Here is a 26,466-nt window from a genome sequence, read left to right as displayed (position 1 = left end):
GTTGTTGAGAAAACTGGACAACCACATACAAAAGAAGGAAGGTAGACCACTACTTCATGCCATACACAAAAATAAACTCAAAATCGATCAAAGACTTGAAGACATTTCCTGAAACTATAAAACTCCTGGAAGATAATATTGATAGTACACTCTTTGACACTGAACTAAAAAAGATATTTTCAAATACCATGGCCTCTCAGACAAGGGAAACAAAAGAAAAAATAAGGAAGTGGGAATTCATCAGACTAAAGAGCTTCTGCAAGGCAAAAGAAACTAGGATCAAAACAAAGAGACAACTCACGAATTGGGAGAAAATATTTGCAAATCATATATCTGACAAGGGGTTAATCTCCATAATATATAAGGAACTCACACAAATGAACAATAAGAAAGCAAAAAACCCAATCAAAAAGTGGGCAGAGGAGATGAACAGACATTTTTCCAAAGAAGATATACAGATGGCTAATAAACATATGAAAAGATGTTCAACATCACTAATCATCAGGGAAATGCAAATCAAAACTACACTAAGATACCACCTTGTGCCTGTTAAAATGGCTATAATCACTAAGACTAAAAATAACAAATGTTGGAGAGGGTGTGCAGAGAAGGGAACCCTCATACACTGCTCATGGGAATGCAAACTAGTGCAGCCACTATGGAAAACAGTATGGAGATTCCTCAAAAAACTAAACATAGAACTACCATATGACCCAGTTATCCCACTACTGGGTATCTACCCAAACAATTTGAAATCAATGATCCAAAGTAACACATGCACCCCTATGTTCATTGCAGCACTATTCACAATAGCCAAGACATGGAAGCAACCCAAGTGCCCATCAATTGATGATTGGATAAAGAACATGTGGTATATATATATATATATATATATATATATATATATATATATATATATATACATACACAATGGAATACTACTCAGCCAGAAAAAAAGACAAATTCATACCATTTGCAACAACATGGAAGGACCTGGAAGGAATTATGCTAAATGAAATAAGCCAGTCTGAGAAACTGTTTGTCTGAGAAACAAACACCAGATAATTTCACTCATATGTGGAATATAAACAAGTACTGAGACGAAGAAAACAGTTCAGTGGTTACCAGAGGAAGGGGGGTGGGGGGTAGGCACAGGGGGTCAAGGGGAGCACTTATGCGGTGACAGTCAAGAAATAATGTACAAGTGAAATCTCACATTGATGTTAACTATTATGAACTCAATAAAAAAAACAAAAAATAAAAAAAAATATGTGAAAGGGCTTTGAAACTATTAAAAGCCACTAAATGAAAGATATGCACATAAAGATACACATAATTTCTAACATCATTCATTTTATACTTTATTAATAAAAACCCAACAAAATTCCAAAAGAAAAAAACGTTACAACAACCTGGAGTCATAGTACTAGGCAGAACAACCTCACCCTCAGGGACAGATGAAAGGATAACTCAGGTTTAAAAGAAAAAATGAGTTGGGAATGCAGAAATGAAATAATGAAATAATTTACATTTAAAAAGAGAGGATTTAACTTCATAAAAATGATAAAAGTCGAGTACATTCTCAAACAATTGACCTTTTGATGTGTTTTTCTTTCCCTCATACTAATAGATGTGCAAATAACAGGGTAGTCAGTTACTCAGCCTTAGCCCATTATCCTCTATTTCTTGGTATTGATCACCTTGTCTGCTTTCTCCCAATTTTGTTGATTCACATGCATGGTGAATAGAAAAACAATTATCTTCAACAATAAGTTGTTTGATAAAATATCTGACTAAAAGTATTTCAATATCAATTATGACCTTTGATAATTCTTCCTTTTATTTTTTCACATTAATGGTTTCCTTCACTTCTGTAATAATTTTTTAGCATTTGCAGTGCTAGTTATTAATTTTTAATGACTGCATTTATTTGTATTAACTGTGGTATATTGAAATTCAGAATTAATCTGCATAGTTAGGGGGGACAATATTTTAAAAGATGCCATATTTGCTGAAGTAAAGAATTGAAATTCAAAAAGATCTATTTAATTATTGAATTTTCACTCACTCTTTTTTATACATTAGTTATACTTTTTGACTTGGAAAATGTACTTAAATTCAAATGAATTAAAGACCTCTTTGTCTTCCTGAGAAGTCGTTGCTTGTGTGGAGTGTATGATTTGAAAAACATAAATCTCAAACAAACAAGTAGTCCTATTTTCTTGTTTGATATAGACCATGCTAGTCAAAAACTGTGTGTTTAAATAAAACTCTAGGGACCCACAGGAAACTGCCAAGAGATTACCTAAATCATTCAAAATACACATTCATTAAATTGTATTTGCATGGCATTCTAATGTTTTTACCTTTATAGGGAAAGATCTGTGTGACAAGATTGTTTTTATTCAACATGTCCTCAGAGGATTCACTGCAGATAGTATTCAGTGGAGAATCTCAAGGGATGATACCCATGTAAATTATACCTGCTCATCTTATTGTCGCATTGGTGGAGCAAAGTTAGCATAATTCGGAAATTAAATCCTGGAATTCTCCTATTACATCATTTTAATAAGTAATTTGAAATATTAAGCCGTGTTTAGGTATTTATTTAAAATTATGTTGGGCATGCCTTCAATATATAAAATTACATTATTGTTTCTTATACTAGCTAATTTAAATTATAACTCCTTCAATTCCATAGTTCAACTTAAAAACTATTTTAATTTAAAAATCATGTTATTTCTTCTCTCTTGTAGTTTTTACTATTATTGTATAAAAATAACATTAAGTAGCTTATGTTATCAAGTTAATCACTTCTGCGTTGGCTTATTTCTTTTGTTCTATTTAATATGGTAATTGATTCAAAATATAGTTATGTGTTTTGTTTCTTGGGAAATCAAAAGAGCGTTGTTTCCTCACATATAATTCCTAATTTGTAATGATACACAACAAGAGAATATACAAGAATGACTACAAAGTGAGGTGTGCCTGAAGCTTCCTCTCAGCATGTAATTTTAAAATTTCACATCTCCTATATGATGGATATTTAGCAAGCGGGTACCAGTAGTAGGGCATAATGGATTATTCTGATCCGTCAGGTGACTGTTCTGATACGTATCTATAGATATTACAGATATTGTACTGGTCTGTATAAATTTTGAATATCAACTCTTCATACAATACATAATAAGTAGATCCATAGAGGTATTTTCACCATTTAAAAATATAGATCAGTCACAATTGACGAGCAATCTCCAGTTTGCATTTCTTGAGTCATAGTCCACATCAGTCACTGTGCTAAATGCTTTTTGTTCATTGATTATTTATATCTTCCCAGCTGTTCCATGAGTTAGCTACTATAGTCAACCCTCTTAAGTGAGATCAGAAGTGATTACCAGAGATTGAGTAAATTTTACAGAATTACATAGATAATAAGCAGGGAGTTGAAACTCTAGTCCACTAATGTTTGATACCAAAGTCCATATTGTTTTAATCCCAACTACACTGACTCCTAAAAAATATGAAATGCATTTTTGTCTCTTTGAAGTAAAATATAGTTAGTCCAATTAAGGATATTGTTAACTGTTCTTGACTCATGGAAGATAATTTTTAAACCATTTAATGGTGTTTGATACAATTCATTGAAATTAATTCTGTACTACTACTCTGATCTAGACCCCAAAATTGTTACTTTTTTTCCTACATGAATGTATTGGAGAAGAGACAGAAAATAACTATTATTTTGTAAGCTAGGGAAATGAAGAAATTGCTGAACCATAAATAGTTGAAGTTCTGTTATCTAGTTGACTTTGCTTGTATGCAAGTGTGTACTTTAAAGTAATTTTTTGTTATTGTCTCCTGTGCTGGCAATTAAGAAATTTTAATGAAATTAGACATATAAATTGCTTTGGGACTTCTAATACAATACTCTATGAATATGGTGATGGCATTATCTTGATATTAACTTCAGGGATAATCATTGTGTTGTGTAAAACCTTGATTGATTTTTATATTAATTAGAATGGTCAATTCAAGTACTGCTTTGAACTAATACTGATATTCTGAGTTTTGGTTTTATGGTATCTATTGTTCAGTATGGGGATTACTACAGACATTGTCATTAAGCAGAATAAAGTGTCATAATGTTTAACTTGAAAGCACATTAACTTTAGAAATTAATAATCACCCATGATGAAATCTGAATTTAAAATCCTATATTTCATGAACAAAAACTGGAAAGTGGAAGTGGATAGGAAAGGAGTAAACAACATGCACATTTCCCTGTCTTATGTGACTGGTTGGCGGAGGACAGCTTATCTTTTCCTTCATATTCAGACTAGAGAAATACAGGTTTAAGGAGTTTTATATAGACTCATAACATTTAGTTATTTCAAATGTTATGTTCCAAAGTGATTAACAGGAAAGATGGATCTCACATAAAAAAAGAGCAAGAATTTTTTTTTAAATAGCTTAAAAGATAACCAAAAATAGACCAGATTTTGTGAACATGACAGTAATTGCATATTAACATTAGAAACTGAAGTGAAACATTCTCAAGTCTTGTTTAAAAACAAAGTTAACTAATTGTTTATGAAGCATGTAAAGATGTAATGGATCAGGTTAAAGTAAAAACATGAGAAAAGGTATATAACAGAAACACATGAAAGCAAGTATTACAATTGTGATAGAAACTTTACACATAAAAACAACATTACATTAAACCAAATAGGACATTATATAATAAAGAAATGATATAAAATTCAGCATAGCATTTATGTATTTAAAATAGCACATTACATGAAATAGCTAAAGACAAACAGTTACAAAATATCGTTAAATACACAATTTTACTGTGAAATTTTAACAATTTCTCTGTCTCCAGTATTGTTTACCAAAAGTTTTATATTTTTTTATAAACATTTATGCTTGTATTTTATATTATCATCATCATTATTATTAAAGGTTGCTAATGGATGGACATTAAATTTTATAACCAAAAAGAAGGTCATCTTTCTTCTTTTCAAATTCTACACTGCTATTTACAAAGAAGATAGTCACAATTAAAACTTCAATAATTTGAAAATAATAAAAATAAATTTGTATTTTATCATAATATTATAATACTATAATTTTAAGTAATAGCAAAAATGAATACAAATACATGGGAAAATAAAACTCACAAATTAAAGAAAATAAGTAGAAACTAAATTATAGAATATATAAATTAATGATAGAAAAACAATATCTAACAAAGCTCAGGAATGATGTCATGTTAATATTTAATAAAAAGTTTAAAACTTTAAGAATTATATTATTATTATGAAATATTAAAGCCAAATTAACTCACCTCTGGCTTCATATTAGGATCATACGAAGAATCCCACCTGAGGCTGGTGAAATTAGAAACTCTGGCAGTGGATCTTGGCATCTATAGTTTTTTTTAGTTGTTTTTGTTTTATAAATACCAAGGGTGATTCTAATGTGCAGTAAAGGCTAAGAAATACCAATCAAAACATCAAAATAATATATTAGAATATAATGAAAAAATGTAATTTAAAGAAAGGGAATAATAAAAGCAAAGGACAAATTTAAATTATTTGAAAACAAAAAATAGTAGAATAGAAAAATAAGTCCATAAGCTCTTCATAGAAAGGTCAATAAAATAGATGAACTACTCAAGAATCCAGTTGATAAAAAGAGAAAATGATAATTGAACTTAAAACAATATAAACAATTAATTAGTCAAAGAAGATATTACCCTAATAGATTTCATAAAGGCCTTTAATAAAATTCTGCACGTATTTCTGATTCTAAAAATAAATTATTTACAAAATGTTCTCATAGATGTAGCGGTTGAAATATCAACATCCAAAAAGAAATAGCATACATATTTTCCAATTAAAAAATAAATGCCTTAAATATCTCCTTTGTTTTAAATATCTCCTTTCAAAATATCAACTACAAAGCAATAAAGTTCAGAAGAAAAGTTCCAGAATTATATGGATGAAAATAGAAAATTTTATTTCAAAACCAAAGAAAACCTGAATAAATTAAGAGTAACCCTTTGTTCCTGACCAGGAAGACTTAATTTTCAAAGAAACGATACTTCCTCAAATTAATCTATAAATTTCACATAATTCCAATGAGATTACTGTTAAAACTTGAATAAATTCAAAATTCCATTTGAAAAAAGTGAAAAAAAAAACAAAACGAGAATACATGGAACTTTTTTGAAAGAATAAGTTGAGAGGACGTGTATTCCCAGATAGTAAACGTTATCAGATTACAATAAGAACAAGAACCTGGAGAATGGATGCTCATTGGATCAGAAAACAATGTCCAGAGTAGATTCTCATTTGTGGTACATAATAAAGTTGGCATCTCAAATCAGTGAAGAAGCTTTACTTGATAAAAGTTTATGTTTTTCTTTCATATTATACATTAAATTCCAGGTGACTTGTAGATATGATTACACAAATTTCAAAAATGAATATAAATAGCTTGTTGGAAATATTTGTGACGATTTTTAGAAAATAACTTTCCAATCATAAAAGCAAGAGTAGTTTATGATTCCACTTAACATGGAGAAATTGACAAGAGAAAGTTGCTCCCATCCTAACAATAAGAAAAAGACATAATTTAAATGCATAATTTGAAAAAGCCTATCAAGGAACTCAGTCACAAGACAACCAGCTGAATCAAAAGATGACAGGCCTCTCAGAGAAAAGACAGGATGCAAGAAAAGTTTTGCCTTTTAGAGGGCACAGAAGGGAGAGGTGGCAGCTGCAAAGGGAGTAAGATTTTACTGTAGGGAATGGGCATAAAAATACAATTTAATAAATGCTATCAATATATATAAAGTTTCGTAAGAAAACAGCAAAATGTCCAGGAAATTAGAGAGAATTCACAGTGGATACGGCATTTTTAAATGTCAGGATTCGGTTGCAAAAAAGAGAATCTACTCTGGCTAGCTTTAACAGAAAGAGCCTTGATTACTATATACTTCAGTTACACGCTAAATATCTTTAGGAGACCTGAAGAAACAAGTTAAGTTGGGCTTTTAGAATGGCCCCCACAGGCACACCACAGACCTGAGCCACGGAGGAAACACATCTTCTTCTATAATCAGGGATGTGCTGCCTAACTGGGAAGTCTCAGCAACAGCAGCTGAAACTAGGACCAAGTTACCATTCTGCAGTCAAGAAGCTGACAGGAACTGACTATCATAGCAGCCAGCATGAGAATGGTTACATGCCTGCCATCATCCACATCAACAGGTCAAGTGACCCATACCTGTGACAGCCACAGAGCCCATGACTATACACTGCAACCGCCGCTAATATTTCCCCAGGGAAAATAATGTCTCCCAGATCTGATTTGCCAGTGAAAACAGCAGCAGAAGTAAAATCTCTCTCCCTTCTGACTTCCAAACTTGGAGGACATCTCACTGATCCCGAATTCCTTCTAGCCACCAGCCAGGCTGCAAAAAGAGTCTAGAAAATGCAGTTTTTTGCTTCCCAGTTGCTGTGGAGGAGGCTTTTCCAATAGAGGGAGGTTGAGATGTATGTTTAGTACCAAAACACTATCACAGTGTTTACACTAGGCCTTAAAGAACGAAGAGGAATGTGCCAGGAGGGGAAATTGGAAGGAGATCTTGGGTAGAGGAAGCAATGCTTGCAACAGTAAAGAAAGAAGTGAAAACAATGGAGTTTATTTTGGAGAAACATGAATAGGTGACTGAAAAATGTTCAGGTGGATGGGTGGGTGGAGGAATGGAAAGCTTTTGAGTACCATTTTACAGTAATTGGATTTCGCTTTAAGAGAAATGGGGAGCTGATTAAAAGTCTTTAAAAGTAAAAAAGTGCTGAAGCCTACTTAAAAAAAACTTAGGATGATATTAAAGATCAAAGGAATTTTAGTAGAATTTATTGTTCTTCCTACGGGGATCTTGACGTACTCACGTATGTTTTAGCTCCCCTGCATGACATCCAGGCTTTAGTGTAGAAAGAATGCTCAGCATATGTTTGTACCTGGCCTGAATGTCATGATCACTGAGATATACAAAAAAAAAAGTGCAACAACAACAAAAACCTAAAAACTGATTGTAGGTTTACTGGATATAGTATATATATTTTTAAACCTCTCTATTAAATGAGCCGAGGAAAGAAAATCATAAACCCATTAGAAAAATTTCTTAGCAAAACAAATTTGGGAATTACTGAGTTAAACACATTCTCATGGTTTACTGGAAAATGCCCAGATTTTATAAACTAATGTGCAATTTGAATCTTCATGTTGATGATACATTAGGCATTGTTTTCCACAATTATTTGACAAGAGAAGTGTATTACCCAATAGCATTTTGGAGGACTAGTGTTTCATTGAACAGATTTTGAATGTACTCACTTAAAGTTACTGAATTTCTCGATTATTCCCAGACTCCTTGGGAAATAAAGTGTTTTAAAAATTTGGGTTAAGTCATCTTTCAGTTTATCTTTGGATATTTGTATTCATTTTTAATGTGTTTCCCTTGAGCATTGACAAAACTAGGCAGTTCTTAATTTAACTTAGCAGCTGGAAAAGAAAGATAGCATACACAATTACATTTATAGATTATTTTTTAAAACATCTTTTATCCATTTTCTTTGCACCTCCCCACATAACAAACATCTTTTTCTAAGAAATGTGTAACGATTTGTAAAATTTGCAATATCTACTCTCTTTTCTTATGCTTACATACTAGGATAAAAAAGTGCTGGTCAATGGGTGAAAGCTAGGAAACTGGACAAATGAAACAAAAGACTTGAAAACCCATAGGTGGAATTTAATCCTAATTATTTCAAATTATTAAGAATGCTAATTTAAATATTTGGAAAAGATGTAGAGTTGATATTCTCGCAGACGTCAAAACAAAAACTGCTAAAAATAAACTGGACAAGTTAAACAAATAGGGAAGATTTTATTCAAGGTTATTGCAATAGGATGGAGAGGCCAGAACTCAGTCTGAGATCACCTCTTTGAAATATAAGGCTGGACAGTTTTTAAAAGCTAGGTTGGGGAGATCATAGGACATCACTTTTTGATAACTGGCTTTATTCAGAGGGAAATAAACTTTCTCTTATGTTCCCGGACAGGAGGTAGTTTTACAACTTGGAGCAAGCCATTCTGTCAAACTTAGGCTCTTACTCACTCACAAAAACAAGGAGATAGGGGTTCTATCTTCCCTGATGATTACATTTCGAAGGTATGGCTCCCAGGTCCTTGAGAAAGACAAGCCTAGGTTGTAAAACTTGCAAGAAGCCTTTAAAAAGATTTACACCTAACTGGGCAGTGAAAAGATTTACAATGAAATGTTTTCTACAGTAAATGTTCTAAGAAAAGGGAGGTCAGAGGTCTAGAGTCCGGAAAAAGCCTGTCTGAAGTTTAGTCACGCTGAGCCGAAGATTAAGGCTGTCTTGGGCACAAAATATAACCAGAGATGTTGGGTGTGAAATTTTCTGGACATTTTCACAATATTAAGTTTGAAACGTATGCATTGTCAGATATACAGATCAGTGGGAGAACATAGCTTCTCAGAGAGTGGACTAAACCAATATTTTTACTATTTCTGTTTCCAAAGAGCCTGTTCATTGAAAAGCAGAGCAAGAAGGAGATGAATTTTTGTGCCTCTGCTTCCGAATGTCTCTCTGAAAAAATTAAAGAATCTAAGAATGATCATAACTGTGAAATTTCTACCACAAAGGAAAAATAGCTACACACTAATACTTAACACTTTTATATTTTAAGTTACGTAATAATGTGTTCACAGTGGAAAAGATAAAGTTATTTTGTTCTCTCCTATTATTTACTCTAGTTTTCTAGTTTCCTATGCCTAATTAGCCAGTAGTTACAAATGAGGCCACATTTCATGCCTCTTTACATCTCCTTTGTTGGTGCTCTCCAGCCTAAATACTTTTGGGAATGCTCAGGGTTATCTCATATGTGCTCACGTACACGTCCAGTCAGCCATCTTCTTTTACACAACTTCTGCCACTGAGCTTTACTTTCACCTTGACTGGACTTCACTGCACAATCAAGACTGCTCAACATCTGCCAGGCACTGTGGTCCTAACTAGGACTCCTAATAATATTGTGCTAATATTCTCAAGGTAACGTTTCTGACCAACTGGGCTTTGTGATTTTCTTTCTTCTTTTTGCACAAAATTAGTTTTAGAAGATTATGAACCTTTTGCTGCCTATACTCTTATATATTACAGAGTTGTGAGTTACAACATTTTTTCCTATTTATTAGTGGTTCTTCTTATTAAGACCCATAGAGAAGCCCATGATGGGATGAATATTATATTGACTGCATTTCTCAACATTCTTCTCCTCTGTCTGTCCTTGAGGCATTATGTGTGTGTTATGCTTTTCACATCTGGCTCTCTATTCTTTTGGGATGAGTTCTTTCCAAAAGTCTCATTAGATACTCAGATACACACATTTCTGATTGAACGACCCTACACTTTTTCGTGACTATCCTCAGACACATCTGATTTCTAGTTTAGGTTTAATCTTGGATCGATAATACTTAATTTTTGGAGGTACAGATTCTTTCACTCATCCGCTCTTTCTCTTTCTGTCTTGAGTTCCAATAATTCAAGTGTATCAAAGTGTGGTCCCCAAAATGTACTCATTTTAAATAGGTATGTAAGTTTCAGTTTTGCTTTATATAAATGTTGAACACAATTTTTATAAAGGAGTAGAATATTGATATACTATACAACTTACAAGAAAGTCATGGCCCATGTACTATTCACCTGCCTTTGCAACCTGTGCTATTTTGCCATTTCTTTCAACAAAGTGTCTATCTTGTGTCAGTCTAGGAATCCGGCTACATTAGTGAACAAAAAAGACTGAAATTCTTGTCCCCGTAAAGAATATATATACTACATACAAATATATGATATATATATATATATATTTGTTTCTATATGAAAAAATTAAGAAAAGATTAAGAATCTGTCTTTCACTTATATATTAATTACTCTCTATTGCTTCTTTTGGGCTTATTTTTTTCATAAATGTTCTTATGAATAAAATAAAATTTTGCATTTCCTTATAATTAACTGTGACAGCTTCTTCACTCTAAATGTGGGTTCCTTTTACAGAAACTGTCACATAATCTTTGGAGAAAAGGTATAAAATTGTTCTACTTTTCCTAAATAGAAACTCATGTTAAGGAGGCAAGACAGTGAAAAAGATTTCAGATCCAAGAATCCTGGCTTCTGTTTTTTATTTTGTCATTCACTAACCATGAATCAACTACTTGATTACTGTGAATCTGTTTCCCCTTCTGTAAAATGCAAATAGTAAGAACTTCTTGAAGGGGTTGTTGCAAGAATCAAAGAGCATAAGAATTATGAGCCTGGCTGATGTTGTGCCTGGGACTTAGTGAGCACTCACAGCATTGATTACGTTCCCTTGTTACTCTAACTCTTGAGAATTAAGACAGACTATTTGCAAATCAGACTTGTGCCAAATAAACTTAAGAAAACTTGTAAAATTTAAATTAAAATGGACTTACCAAATTTGAATCTTCTCTTCTTTGACCCCTCCCACCCTTCAATTTTGAATGAAATACTTATCACACTCTGTCTTGTGTTGTGTTTATCTTCTTAGCTCGTGCCTCCTGCTATAGTATGAAATCCTTGATGATCGTGAGTATATCAGAATTATCTGTATGTCTAAACAGTGCCCCTGGAAAGAACTTTGCCCAAAGTACATTTTAACAAGTAATTTTTTGTGTTTTCAATTTGTGGATGAGGACCTCTAAGTTCGCATAGTTTTCCCTCCATAATATATTTTTAAAACAATAAAAGTATGCTTTGTTTTAACAGTTTATCAGGAAGAATTGATAATATTAACCTTTAAAAGATATTCCCAAGTTTTATCTTCCTCAATTTAACTTTTAATTGTCAGTATTTCCAAATACATGCAAACGTAAATCTTATTTCTTTTTGAATCCCCAGGTATCTCTTAAATATATTGCTTCTGTTGCAAGGGAAAAGAAAGATAAATTATATTGTATTATTATGCATGACAGAGCAACAGAGCACCACTGAGCCCAATTCACTCAATTTCTACATGTCTTTTATGAGCTTCCACACAGAGAAACAGAGGATTTATACACTCAGAAAGAGCTTTGTATCCTGACCATATGAATTCTCTACCCATTTTAAAGTGGAACACAGGCTTTGCCACATGTAGCCTCATCAACCACGTGTCCCAAGGGTAAATAAATCACCAAGGAGATCAAGTTGGCAAGATTTTCACTTCAATAAGTAAAAGCATACAAAGAAAAGAAATTCTAAAATATTTCTGAATATGCCAGATGCATATTAGAATGGTTAGGAGAAATCATAAGCAGTGACTCCCTTAAGCCTCATTTTACTTCAGTTTAGCCAAACTAGAAACGTTTCTCTGAAAAACAGGCAGTCAAATTTAGAAAGCTATTGGTATCAGGAGTTTTCGATTCCGTTCTCTATCCTCCTCCTGACTTAGAAGATCATTTCAGCAAGTTCTTTAATAATTTTATGCTCTGTTATCCATTCCAGAAAGCCAGAATTGAGAATTGGATGTCTCCCACTAAGTGGACAGGAAAACAATGGAGAATGAAGTAGGTTTTAGTTTCTTGTGTAAAAAGCCACTGACTGATAATAAAGCAAAACATGAATGATATATAAATTTAGATCTCATGGACTGTCATCTAAAGGACTGAGGAATACAGGACTTTGAACACAAGAGTCTGAAAATGCATTAGGAAAGGTATGCTTACTAAAATTGGCATAGTTGATTGTCTTAAAGGTTCTGTTATTTTCATTTCTTCTTATATATTGGTCATACCCATACAATCTTCCAACAATAGCAGCAACAACAAAAGATGGTGGAAGAATTACCAAAAAAAGGAGAATTGAGGGGTTTTTTAAATTAGATTTGTTGGTTTCATTATGACATTTCACCACAATTGAACATTATACCAGGGTAAAACAAAGAGAGAAGAAAGTATATATTTTCCAGTTTAGAGGAAACTGGGAACTGAGGTGTGCCGAAAGCTAACTTGCTGTTGCTTGAACAGCTGCTGCACTTTAATGGAAGTCACAAACACATGACTGATCAATAGAAGTAACTCATATTTATACATTAACATCGTCATGTTTCTTAATTCTGGTTACCTATGAGATGGTTCTCATTCTTACTTCAATTTTACAGATGAGGTATTGGAGGGTTAGAAAATTTAGTAGAAATTTTCAAAGTCACATACCAATTATTTTTATATCTAGAACTTGGTTCTCTTGATAGCACAGTCCAAGTTCTTCCTAACTTTATACAATAGCATTATTTTTCAAATTGATTGAATATAGAAAGATACAGCTCTAAGTGAGCAGTTATTATTTAGAAAATAACATAAAAATATATATTAAATGTACTGACTGGCTGTTTTTCTGAAAGGATGTGAGACAGTCTTTCCAAATTAAACATAATTTTGAAGATGCATATTTAAAAAGTAAAATGATGAAAAAGTAGAGAAACAGATGTCAAAAATTGCCTGGGATATTAATGAAATACCGCATTTAATTAGGTTCTCAGTTTTCTGAATATTACACCAAACACTGTGCTTGTGCTACAAGAAAATATACAAGCTCACACGTAGAAAAATATTTCTTTCTAATACTAAATAACAAGGGTATTTTGTTGCTGTTTTTTTATTCTTTACAGGAGGGACATTGAGCGATATAACAAAAAAAGGCATCTACTATAATTTTGCCAAAATGTATATTATTAAAATGTATGTTTACTTTGTGTGCACATGTAAAAATAAAGAGTCCAAGATACAAATCAAGGAAGCCAGTTTTTGGGAAATTAAGATGACATGACTTCATCTTATTTCTTTAGATCATCTAATTCCACGTTTCCCAAAATGTGCTATAGGAAAACAAGTTTAGTAGGATGATAAAAGGGGTTATTGGTTAAAAAGCATCCCAGGATGAATAAGCTTGGAAATTCTGGGTCAAATTAAATAGTTTTACTTACTTTGGGGTGATCAGATCTTTAGTGGTGATAGTGGATGCTTAAATTTTCAGGAGGTGATTACTGTGTGTAGCATTTCTCAACATCATTTGATCCTACTGCATTTATCTTGGAGCGTCTTTTGGGAGTCCACTTTGGAAAGTAAAGATCTAATTTAATACTGTGATGGAAAACATCGGCAATCTAGAGAGTTAGTCTCGCATCCATTCTGATTTCCCCCTAAATGCTACATTACAACAAAGCCATGGTTGTGGCCCAAATATTAATGCTCTACTTTGTTAATTAAGTTGTGTTTCAGATCCTTTAGTTATCAGATAAATATTGTGCTTTTTTTAAAATAGAAAGAAATGTGCTTGCTTTATAATCCCACCAGTTTATTTCTTTAAGATCCAGGACGATGGAGTTGCCATACCATCAGGCTTTTAAAATTTTTTCATGTTTTAGATCTTTGTAGTCAGGCATTTTATGTACCATCTGACTGAGACAAAAGAATTCTGGGACACATGGTGTGGAAGAGATAATTTTGTCTTAAGAAATTGTAAGCGTAGGATTCTCTCTTCCATATCATATGCACCAGAATGGGTACTTTATAAAAATAAAGGTTTATTTCTTCCTTCTATTACTGGTTAGCTATAGGTTGAGTCTTCTTCAGTTCTGCAGTGTGCATGTGTGTGTGTCTCCTATTCCAGGATCCAGACGGAAAACAAAGCATCCATTGCATGTGTTTCCTGCTTCATTGTAGCTTACATTACTACTACACATATGCTGTGGTTAAAGAAAATAATGTGGCAAAGTCTAACATCACTGGGTAGAGAGGTACATAGAGTTCATGGGAAAAGTTGCAATGAAGGACAGTATTTAAACCTCATATAGGAAGGCACACATTTTTTATAAATGTTATTAATTGTGGTGTAGAATATTTGTCATAGGAAAGAATAGGGTTTGTTGTTTTGTGTCATGTTTAAGAAGGTTTCACAAACTTCTTGTTTATACATATTATCTTTTTTATGCAATGTATTTCTAGTTAATTATATTGAATGTTTTTGTCGGTTATGAATTAATTTTTAGGTTGAGTATATCAATTTTATTCCGAGTGTGTTGTGATAGACAATAATACGTTATCTTGCACATTCTTTTCACATAAATTTGAAATGCCAACTTTTCTTCTAATAATTTTTAAATGCAAACTTCACTTTTAAATTTTGTATTAGCGTATTTGTTTAATATGTTATTTGTCATCAACCTTTTTATTGTACGTTTTTATACATGGCTGCAAAATTTTATATTTACTTTTTGTTTTTTCTCTATTTTTCCATAATATCCTTGAATCCTTTGCACACGTTTTTCTGTTAATAAATTTTAGAATAATCTGATTGTTGTCACTAAAACATCTCGGTGGGTCTTTGATTAGAGTTGCAGTAATGTTACAGAATAGTTTCAAGAAAAATGATCCATTCATCCCATGTTTTGTTTGGAATATTTTTCCAGTTATGGAGAATGAGCAAAGGAGTAAAATATATTACACTAGGCCTAGAATATTATAGATGATATTTTAAAATGGTAGATAATTAATAATATCTTGGACCTTCGGATGACCATGAAAATGTGATGTTCTAATCTCCTACATGGGAAGTGTGATGTACTCACCCGAGTGGCACAACTCTAGATCCATTGCTGCCTTCACACTATAGACATACATCTCACAGGCAGCTCTTAGGCAATGACCATGCATGGCAGAGATAATACGAAAGCCCATTTTGGTAAGACGTGGATTCTTCCAATGACAACTCTGGGAGGAGGACTCATTGCACTGACCAAAAATATGTCTCGAAACTTGGTTACTGCAGTCTGAAACTTTTCCTATCCAATCCTCTTTCTTCTCTCTCTCTTTGTATAGGTGTCAGCCCTGCATCATGGTTTGAAGACTCTCTCCTGCTCCTATCCCAACAAATTTCTTCCTCATTTAATCATGTCTGCTTTTAATAACTTAGACTTTATATAATAGAGACCTAACAAAATTCAATCGTTTTTAAGACTGCAGCTATTATTGTCTCTAGGCAATCTGAAAGTGCCTTGGGCATGTTTATAAAATTATTTCTGAATAGACATTTGGTTCTTTGAAAATTAATTTAAACCCAATCTAATAGCCACATGTGAACGTTTTGTTCAGGAAGACTGTGAGGTAGTTCAGTTTCCACGCTTCGCATTCCTGTGTTGTTCCCACACGGCATTCTATCTTAGAGATATACATGGGCATATAATTTAGTATTTGGATTTAAAAATTTTTGCCTCCTGGGTCTGATGTTGCCTCCAAAGGAAGAATTAAGAAAATAAGCAATATCTATCACTTAAGTAGAGTAGGTAAAAATTGTCAAATAGTTTAAAATTTACATGTATTTCAGGTTATCAGAGTATGATAACTAAAACATACACAAAATGTATTTTCTCTTAGGGATTTATCCTTCTGCCAAATATTATACAAATTGTACATTTGAAAAATACTATTAATATGTCATTTGTAATACAGATCAACAGAGAGTAATTTTAGGCAGAAAATATATCTTTTGACCTACCTGCATTATATATATATATAATTAGATATGTTAACAATTAAATAAGTATATGTTCAAGCTCAAAATCATTCACTATGAACCATGGATTAGCATTAATGGTTCAAATCACTGGAAGAATTTTTAAGGGTCTATCACTGTGCAAATAGAGAATCATGTTTTAAAAAATATCAGACCAGATGTCTTTGTTTTGTTCCACATTCTGCTGTGAAATTTTATGAGAATCTCCCTGGCTGGGCTTGCTAATCAATGTGGCTAACTGACTTTGTAATAAATTCCTCTGTGAAGCCATCATTTATGCTGACTTTGATGCAATTGAACTAACGATTTTGCGGATAGGTTTATCAGCAACTTCTGCTAGAATTAATGTGATCTGCCTTTCCTGGACAAGTTAAAAAAAGAACAAAGAAACAAAAAGGGGAAAACAAAAAGCAGAAAGATTGCAGGACATAGTGATCAATATATATATTATTGGGAATTTCAACTATTCTTATTAGAACTTATCTCAATACTCACCATTTATTTTATAAATCTTATGATAAATTTTGCTGATTTGTTATTTTCATGGTATTATAACAATTTATTTGATTTACCCAAAATATGTATATAAGAAATTAAATTTCATTTGGAGTGACCATCTTTGCACTTGGCAAAAACAATAAATATAGAGTTATAAGAAGGAATAAAATATCATCTAAATTAATGGTACCAAAAGTATGAATGAGAATAACATTATTTTAATGTCAAAAAAACTAAGGAGATAAGCATTCATGTAGGAAAATGTTTAGATTCAAGAGAAACTATAAATCAGAATTGTAGTAAACATAGTGAGCTATTGATACAATGCAGTGGAAGCTGTATTATTTATTTCCTAGAAAAATGTAAATTGGCATTATATCTATTTCTAGGTATCAGTTAAATGTGTTAAATCACAGTCTTTATTATACTAGTAATGTTGAATTTTAGAATAATGATAAACTATTCTATTTAAGACAATTAGAGAGGTTTAAACAGAATTATTTTTGAATAAAGGAGATGGGGAAAATATTATTATGCAGTTGTTTCTGCTATTTAACTGATTAGATTATTTTTGCTGGGAAATAAGTAATAATGTGAATAAAGAAAAGAGAGAAGATTGTGTTTTAATGAATCTATTTTTTAATTTTGCTAATATGGAAGAAATTTTAACAATAAAACTATTGAACCTAGAACACATATACCAAATTATCATAGCTGTTTTCATTTTCTTCTCTCACTAAATACAATAAAATTAAGCTTTACTACAAGATAGTAAAGCACAGGAGTTCCTTTGGGGAGATGATCTAATCCACTTTGTTCACTAAGGTATATGGCAATGTCTTAGTCAGCTCTGGTGTTGTAATAAAATACTTTGGACTGGGTAGTTTAAACAACAAACATTTATTTCTCACAGCTCCGGAGGCTGGAAGTACAAGTTCAAGATACCCGCCAGTTTGGTTCCTGGTAAGAGCTCTCTTCCTGGCTGGCAGATGGCTGCCGTTTTGTTGTGTCTTCATCTGGTGAAGAGAGAGATCTCTGGTGTCTCTTCCTCTTCTTATAAGGACACTGATCCCGTTGTGAGGATCCCACCCTCATGATCTCATCTAAACCTGATTATCTCTCAAAAAGGCCCCTCTCCAAATACCATCACAGTGAGAGTTAAGACTTCAAAATATGAATTTAGGGGGCTGGCCCCGTGGCCGAGTGGTTAAGTTCGCGCGCTCCGCTGCAGGCGGCCCAGTGTTTCGTTGGTTCGAATCCTGGGCGCGGACATGGCACTGCTCATCAAACCACGCTGAGGCAGCGTCCCACATGCCACAACTAGAAGGACCCACAACGAAGAATATACAACTATGTACCGGGGGGCTTTGGGGAGAAAAAGGAAAAAAAAAATAAAAAAAATAAAATCTTTAATAAAAAAAAAAAAATATGAATTTAGGAGGACACGATTCAGTCCATAGCAGTCAGTTTTTCAAATAGTCAATTTTCTGTAACTCAGTTTGTCTTCATATGCTTAAATATACTAAAGAGAACAAAGTTGAACTTTTCCATAATCCTTTCTTTAGAAAGAATAATAAGCTGCAGAGGCTTTGCCCATTTTTTTCTTTCATCTTTGTTTTCTTTTTTTCTGTATGTCCGATGGGTAATAGGATTTGGAGAAAAAGAGAACATGTAGACCAGAGGACCCTGCAAAGTGGGGGAAAACTCGATTTTTCTTACTTGTGCATGTGTCTTAAAATTAGTTTTCAGTATGTCCTTCTAGCACTTGAAAAATAGCACACAATAGAAAAGGCTAGAAACAGCAGATAGTGGTGCCTTTTGAGTTGCTTTTGTGCTACTTTGAATCCATTTTTTATTAACTGGGAGCAGTGCTGCACCAGAGGGAAGTGGTGTAGTCTAATTGCATGTTTTTCAAGTATGCAGGAGCATTTTAACTTCCTTGTTTGCCTCTGCCCTTGGTTGTTTAGGGTTTTAGTATCTTAAGATATAATACGATTGTGTTGGATCTCTGTCCAGGTCATTCAATTTTTAAATAAATATTTCTGAAGTTACATTGATATTCTTCCATACATTATTGAAATGTGCCTGGGAGTACCTGCCCACTGAATGCCAGGCCAGCCCTTCATCTCTACCCAGTCATAAGACAGGATGGAGCAGTGAGCGCATAACTGTTTGGGTAATCACCAAAGGACAGAGTGGTGAACCATGAAATGGTCTGAGTCAGATCTTAAAATGTATATAATGATGGGACAATCTAAATTAGTTTCTTCAGATTGTAGGGACACAGCTGTCACGTGGAGAGGCTTGATGCTGATTCTATCCTGACTGTTCAATAGTTGGTACAGGATAATAAACAGGGGCTCTTTAAAGTTAACCTGTGTTGTCACTCTTGCGAGTATGACTGTTTGGGAGAGTGTATGTCCCTCTGTGTTTATGGTAAAACATTTTAGAAGAAATTTCTTGATTCAAAGATTATGATAATCTTGAAGATTTGTACTTCTATTACTGGCTTATTTCATTGAGCACAATGTCCTCAAGTTTCATTCACTTATATGAAGTATGTAAAGTAGAAGCAGAAAGTAGCAGGGGCTGGAGGTAGACAAAACTGAAAACTTTCGAGTTAGTACTTTTGTTTTCTTCAGACAAATACCCAGAAGTGGAATTACTGGATCATATGATAATTCTATTTTTAAGTTTTTGAAGAACTTCCATACTCTTTTCCATAGTGATTGCACCAATTTACATTCCTACCAAGGGTGCACAAGGGTGCCTTTTTCTCCACATCCTTGCCAACACTTGTTATTTCTTGTCGTTTTGATAATAGCCATTCTAACAAGTGTGAGGTGAAATCTTAATGCGGTTTTGATTTGCATTTCTGATGATTAGTGATGTTGAGCACCTTTGCATGTTCGTGTTGCATATCTGTATGTATGTCTTCTTTGGAAAAAAAGTCTATTCAGAGTCTCTGCCCATTTTTTTAATTGGATTGTTTGATTTTTGCATTGAGATTTATGACTTTATATATTTTGGATATTAACCCCTTGTTATATATAAGATTTGCAAATATTTTCTCAGACTTGATAGGTTGCCTTTTCATTTTGTTGATGGTTTCCTGTACTGTGCAGAAACTTTTTAATTTGATTCAGTCCCACTTCTGTATTTTTGCTTTTGTTGCCTTTGCATAAATAAGTTATTTAACCTCTCAGCCTCAATATCTTCATATCTAAAATGGAGATAAAATTAATACTTATTTTATGAAGTTTTAATAATCAGGTGGTGTAATGTACTTAGCATTGTGCTAGATATATAATAGAACTTACTGTTATTATTATTATTTTAATTGTTGTTATTACATTGAGTAAAATTCCTCCAGCTTATAACGCATGATTTAATGAGCATTCATGGTGTTTATGGAATTCTGACAATATCCATTCTTTGCATCTCAGAATGAAGCTAAATTCATTCATTCACTCTTTCATTCATTCACTTATGCATTGATTCATTAACAAGATGGAGCATCCTCCATGTGCTGGGCTCATGTTGGATGCTAGTGAAGCAAAGACGGATAAAAAACATTCCATGCCCAGTAGTTGGTTGTGGGCTACAAGGCAAATCAGATATTTCAAATAAAACACTTTGGCAAATGTTGTAATGAAAGGTAATGGAAAAATTGATCAACATTGTTTCAGAAAGAAAAAGACAAAAAAGCCTTCCTGTAGTAAAAAATGTTTGACTTGAGTCTCAAAAATTAATGGGAATTTGCCATGAGATCATACAAGTAAATGTATTCCAAAGAGAATAAAAATGAACAAAAATAATTAGGCAGCCTAATGATTATAAAAGTGCAAATATTTTGGTGTAGATAAATACTGAAGTCAGGCATTATTCTTTGTTTTTCCTTTTTTTCATTTATTTGTTTATTTTCGGATGTACATCATAATACATTTCGAATTCTGTGTAGATTACATCATGTTCACCACCCGAAAACTAATTATAGTCCATCCCCTCACATGTGAGCTTTGTCACCCCTTTTGCCCTGCCTCCTTCCCCCTTCCTCTATGGTAACCACCAGTCCAATCTCCAATGCTATGTGTTTGTTTGTCATTGTTTTTATCTTCTACTTATGAGTGAAATAATATGGTATTTGACTTTCTCCTTCTGTCTTATTTCACTCAGCATAATACCCTCAAGGTCCATTCATGTTGTCACAAATGGCCGGATTTCATCATTTCTTATGGCTGAGTAGTAGTCCATTGTGTATAAATACCACATCTCCTTTATCCATTCATCCCTTGATGGGCACCTAGGTTGCTTCCAAGTCTTGGCTATTGTGTATAATGCTGCAATGAACATAAGGGTGCAAGTATCTTTATGCCTTTGTGTTTTCAAGTTCTTTGGATAAATACCCAGCAGTGGGATAGCTGGATCATATGGTAGATCTATCCTTAATTTTCTGAGGATACTCCATACTGCTTTCCATAGTGGAATAAACTTAACCAAAGAGGTGAAAGAACTGTACACCGAAAACTATAAAACATTGTTGAAAGAAATTGAAGAAGACACAAAGAAATGGAAAGATATTCTGTGCTCTTGGATTGGAAGAATTAACATCATTAAAAAGGTCCATACTTCCTAAAGCAATCTGTAGATTCAACGCAATTCCTATCAAAGTTCCAAGAACATTTTTCACAGAAATAGAAGAAAGAATCCTAAAATTTATATGGAACAACAAAACACCCCGAATAGCCAAAGAATTCCTGAGAAAAAAGAACAAAGCTGGAGGTATCACACTCCTCGATTTCAAAATATACTACAAAGCCATAGTAACCAAAAAAGCATGGTACTGGCACAAAAACAGACACACAGATCAATGGAACAGAAGTGATAGCCCAGAAATAAACCCACACATTTATGGACAGCTAATATTAGACAAGGCAGCCAAGAGCATACGATGGAGAAAGGAGAGTCTCTTCAATAAACGGTGCTGGGAAAACTGGACAGCCACATGCAAAAGAATGAAAGTAGACCATTCCCTGACACCATGCACAAAAATCAACTCAAAATGGATTAAAGACTTGAATGTAAGACCCCAAACCATGAAACTTCTAGAAGAAAACATAGGCAGCACGCTCTTTGACATCGGTCTGAGCAGCATATTTTCAAGTCCCATGTCTGACCGGGCAAGGGAAACAAGAATAAATGAAAAAATGGGACTACATCAAACTAAAAGCTTCTGAAGTCAGGCATTATTTCTTGGTTTAGAAATACTTACATATTATCTCTTTATTGTTGTAGAAAGTCCATGGCATAACTCTTCTTGTAAGTGTTAAAAAGGTGTGCCTGCTCTGTCAAATTCTATCACTTCTCTTTTCATCCCAATTCTTAGTATTTTTAAGGCAACATTCAAATTCAGCACAGGTGAGAAATAATATGTTGTAAAAGGCAAGTTGATGAAACTATGGGTGAGTTACCATTCAACAATATCTCGTCTTCTTTCTGTGTTTATAACCTGCAATTTTCCATGGGTGGTGTCCAAGGAGGGAAAAGATCTTTTCTCTTTCCTATTGTGTAACAGGCATGGATGGAAGAGGACAAGTTTTTTAGTAAATAAATAACAGAGTTCTTCTGAGCAACAACCACTCTAGAAAGTAGCATCAATTACTCTTAGGATAGGAAAAGAGGGAAATGATCTGCTCTATTCTGAAGACATGCTGAAAACCCGGTCTACTTCAGTCATCTAAGGCCAATTGTATTTACTGATGTAGAAGTACAAAATACAATTTATCCTTTAAAAATACATACATATAGCAGAACTTAAATGAAAGAAAAAAGAATGTCAAATTTAAATTGCTGAAACCAGGTGAAGAAAGCAATTTTTGTGTTTTAAAATGAAGATTGGTATCTTTGTCAGAACAAATAATGTAATTCCTGCTGGGCTGATTCTAAAAACTTACATTTTATCCTACTCACATAAAAGATATTTCATTGCTAATGAAGACATAGTGGTGAAATATAACTGTCTCTTTCCTCCATACCCCTAAAAAGAAGCAAAGGAGAATCTTCTGCATTTCTGAGATAACTACTGTTATCTGTACACTGTAATCAGTGTAGCTCGGAAGGGGAACAACATTAAGCGCATTTAGAAATAGCATAAACACTTTCTTACTTATGAACCGGAAAGTGTAAACAGTCCTTATTTGTATAGCTAAAATAAAGTTGAATATTCAGTATGTTTTTGTAATACAAGTTAAAACAATTAATGTTTTTTCAAATTAAGTCAGGCTATAAGTATGATAGAGATGATAGGCACTTATTTATGACTAAATTTTAACCCCAATTTATATTTCAAATTACTTAATTTTAAGCAGCAAAATATCACTAATTAAATAAAGTAATATAGAGTACTGAGTTTGCATCTTTCTATTTCATCTAAATGTATTTCTTGAGTACATTTATCACATCTTATTTTTGTGCTTTTATAAAAGAAAATTTTATTTTCAACTCTAATTTTATAAAAATGTCACCACAATGGATTCTTAAAACAATGTACATTTTAAGTTGACTTACACAGGTGTAGCTTTAGAATACATCTTAAGATACTGAATCAATGTTAAAAAAATAATTAACACAGTCATTTATAAGACATATTGTAGATATCACTTTAGAAATACTAATTTTAATAATTACAAAAAACATAAAAGGTTAAGACTTCCACAACATTCATTAAAATTTCATAATTCATTACATACAAAGCTCTGTTTTGCAGAGGTAAAAATAAGCATCTACATATAGAAATTTATAATATGTTTTTCTGAACTCAGTTGTTTAGTATCCACACTATGAGACAGAAGAATCTTAGCACATATAAGTGAACCTTACAAGAAAAATAAACATAAGTCAGCTTACTTGAATTATGAACAGTCTGGAGACATCTAATACATAATAATGATTGAGCATTGTCTTTATTTCTCCACCACTTGTTCTCAGTCTGGCTCCAGATAAGACCCGAACTAGCTTACTCTGTACTTCTGCTCATATCTACTTTAGGTAATTCCCTTTTACAGCTAGATAAAGATATTAACTCTGTGATTTATCTTCTTCACTCTGACTTTTAGTACAATAACACAAGAAATTCATCTTCTCCTTATTTCCATTCATTTGCAAACCAAGTTTCAACCCTGATTGTAACTGATAAATAGCTTGATAGACTTAGAAATTGAGCTCTATGAATGTACCTGAAAGAAATATGGCACAAATTTTTAAAACAGAGATAAAAAACAAGATCTGTATGGTTGATACAAGACATCAACCACTTAAGTTAGCTGGCAACTCTAAATGGAAATTCTGGACACATTCAGACTACCTCGTTACTTCCTCTGCTTTCTTGTTTAACTAAACGTATGTTCTCCAGATTTAGAATTTTAGTTATGCTTAAAATATTATATTTATTTCACATTTTGATGCCATTGTAAATGATTTTTTAATTCCAATATCTGATCTTTTCTTCGGTGGGATATTGAAATACAATTGATTTTTGTGTATTGCTCTTGTATCCTGCAAATTTGCTAAACTTACTACTAGTTCTAGTTGCTTTTTGTAGAGTCCATAGGGTTTTCTACATAAGTCATGTAATCTATGAGTAAAGAGTTTTGCTTCTTACTTTCCAATCTGGACAGCTTTTCCTTCTTTTTCTTGCCTATCGTAATGTGTAGATCTTTCAGAACAATGTTGAATAGAATAGTTGAGAGCAAGCATCCATTTTTCCTCTCATTTTTATGTGAAAAGAAGTGTTTTCACATTAATGGTACGTTCATTGTAGATGCCACGTATAAAGTTAAAGAAATCCTCTTATATTACTAATTTACTGAGGATTTTTATCAGGAATAGATGTCAGATTTTATCTAATGCTATTTTTGCCACTATGGAAATGATCATATGATTTTACTTTTTCAGTTTGTTAATATGGTGAATAACATGATTGGTTTCGTTTTAAAATGTTAAACCATACTTACATTCCAGTTAAGAACTTTTGCATGCATATTTTTGAGGGATTTTGGTCTGTAGTTTTCCTTCCTTTGAATATCTTTATCTAATTACACTACTAGGATAAGGCTAACCTCAGAATTAATTGGAAAGTGTTCTTTTAATTTTCTGGGAGACTTTACATAGAATTATATCTTACTTAGATGTTTGGAAGAATTCACTAATAATGTCATTTTTCTGATGTTTTCTTTAAGGAAAATTTTGAACTGTAAATTCAATTTCTTTAACAGATGTGAAGCTATTCAAATTATTTCTTCTTGAGTGAGCTTTGGTAGTTTGAGACTTTCAAGAAATACCTCTATGCACCTATTTTTCTATCTATGTTATTTACATAATTGTTATAAATTCGTTCATAATATTACTTAATTATTCTATAATACCTGTAAAGTCTGTATTAATGTCATCTCCTTTATTCCTGTTAATGATAATTTGTTTTCTCTGTTTTCATTTCCAATCAGTCTGGATAGAGGTTCATTGATTTGTTAGTCTAAAAGCCATCTTTTGGTCTCATTGATTTTTCTCTATTATTTTTCTTTTTTATATTTCATTGATTTCCACTCAATTATTATTTCATTTCAGTTGCTTTCTTTGAATTTTTTTGGTCTTCTTCTAGTTGTTTTCTTAAGGTAGAACTCAAGGTCATTGGTTTTAGACCTTCTTTGATAATATAACGCTATCAATTTTCTTCTAAGTACTGCTTTAAATGCATCCCACAAAATTTGATATGCTGTGTTTTCTTTTTCATTCAGTTTAAAATTGTTTCTAATTTCTATTTAGATTTTTTTATTTGACTCACTGGTTATTTAAAAGTATATTGTTTATTTTCCAAATCTTTGGGAATTTTTAGTTTCTCTCTCTGTTATTGATTTATAATTTAATTCCATTGTGTACAGTGAGCATCCTATGTATCTTTTTATATTTATTAAGACTTTTTTGTCCACTAGAATATGATCTATCTTGGTAAGTGGTCTATGTCTACATAAAAACAACATATATTGCTGTTTTTAAGTGGAGTATTATATAATTATCAATTAAACAAAGTTGTTTGATAACATTGCTTAAAGTTTATTGTTTTTAGTATTTTCTGTCTTTCTTCTCTAGCAATTATTTAGAAAGGAGTTTTGACATCTCCTATTACAATTGTGGATTTGTTTTATTCTTCTTACAGTTCTATCAGCTTATCTTTTGGAATATATCATGTATCTCAAAGCTCTTTTATTAGATGCATTAACATTAGGGAATCTTATATCCTCTTCAGGAACTG

The sequence above is a fragment of the Equus asinus genome, chromosome 9 (genome assembly GCF_041296235.1).
Source record: "Equus asinus isolate D_3611 breed Donkey chromosome 9, EquAss-T2T_v2, whole genome shotgun sequence".
NCBI classification, from domain to species: Eukaryota; Metazoa; Chordata; class Mammalia; order Perissodactyla; family Equidae; genus Equus; species Equus asinus.
Note: the sequence above shows the minus strand (reverse complement) of the source record.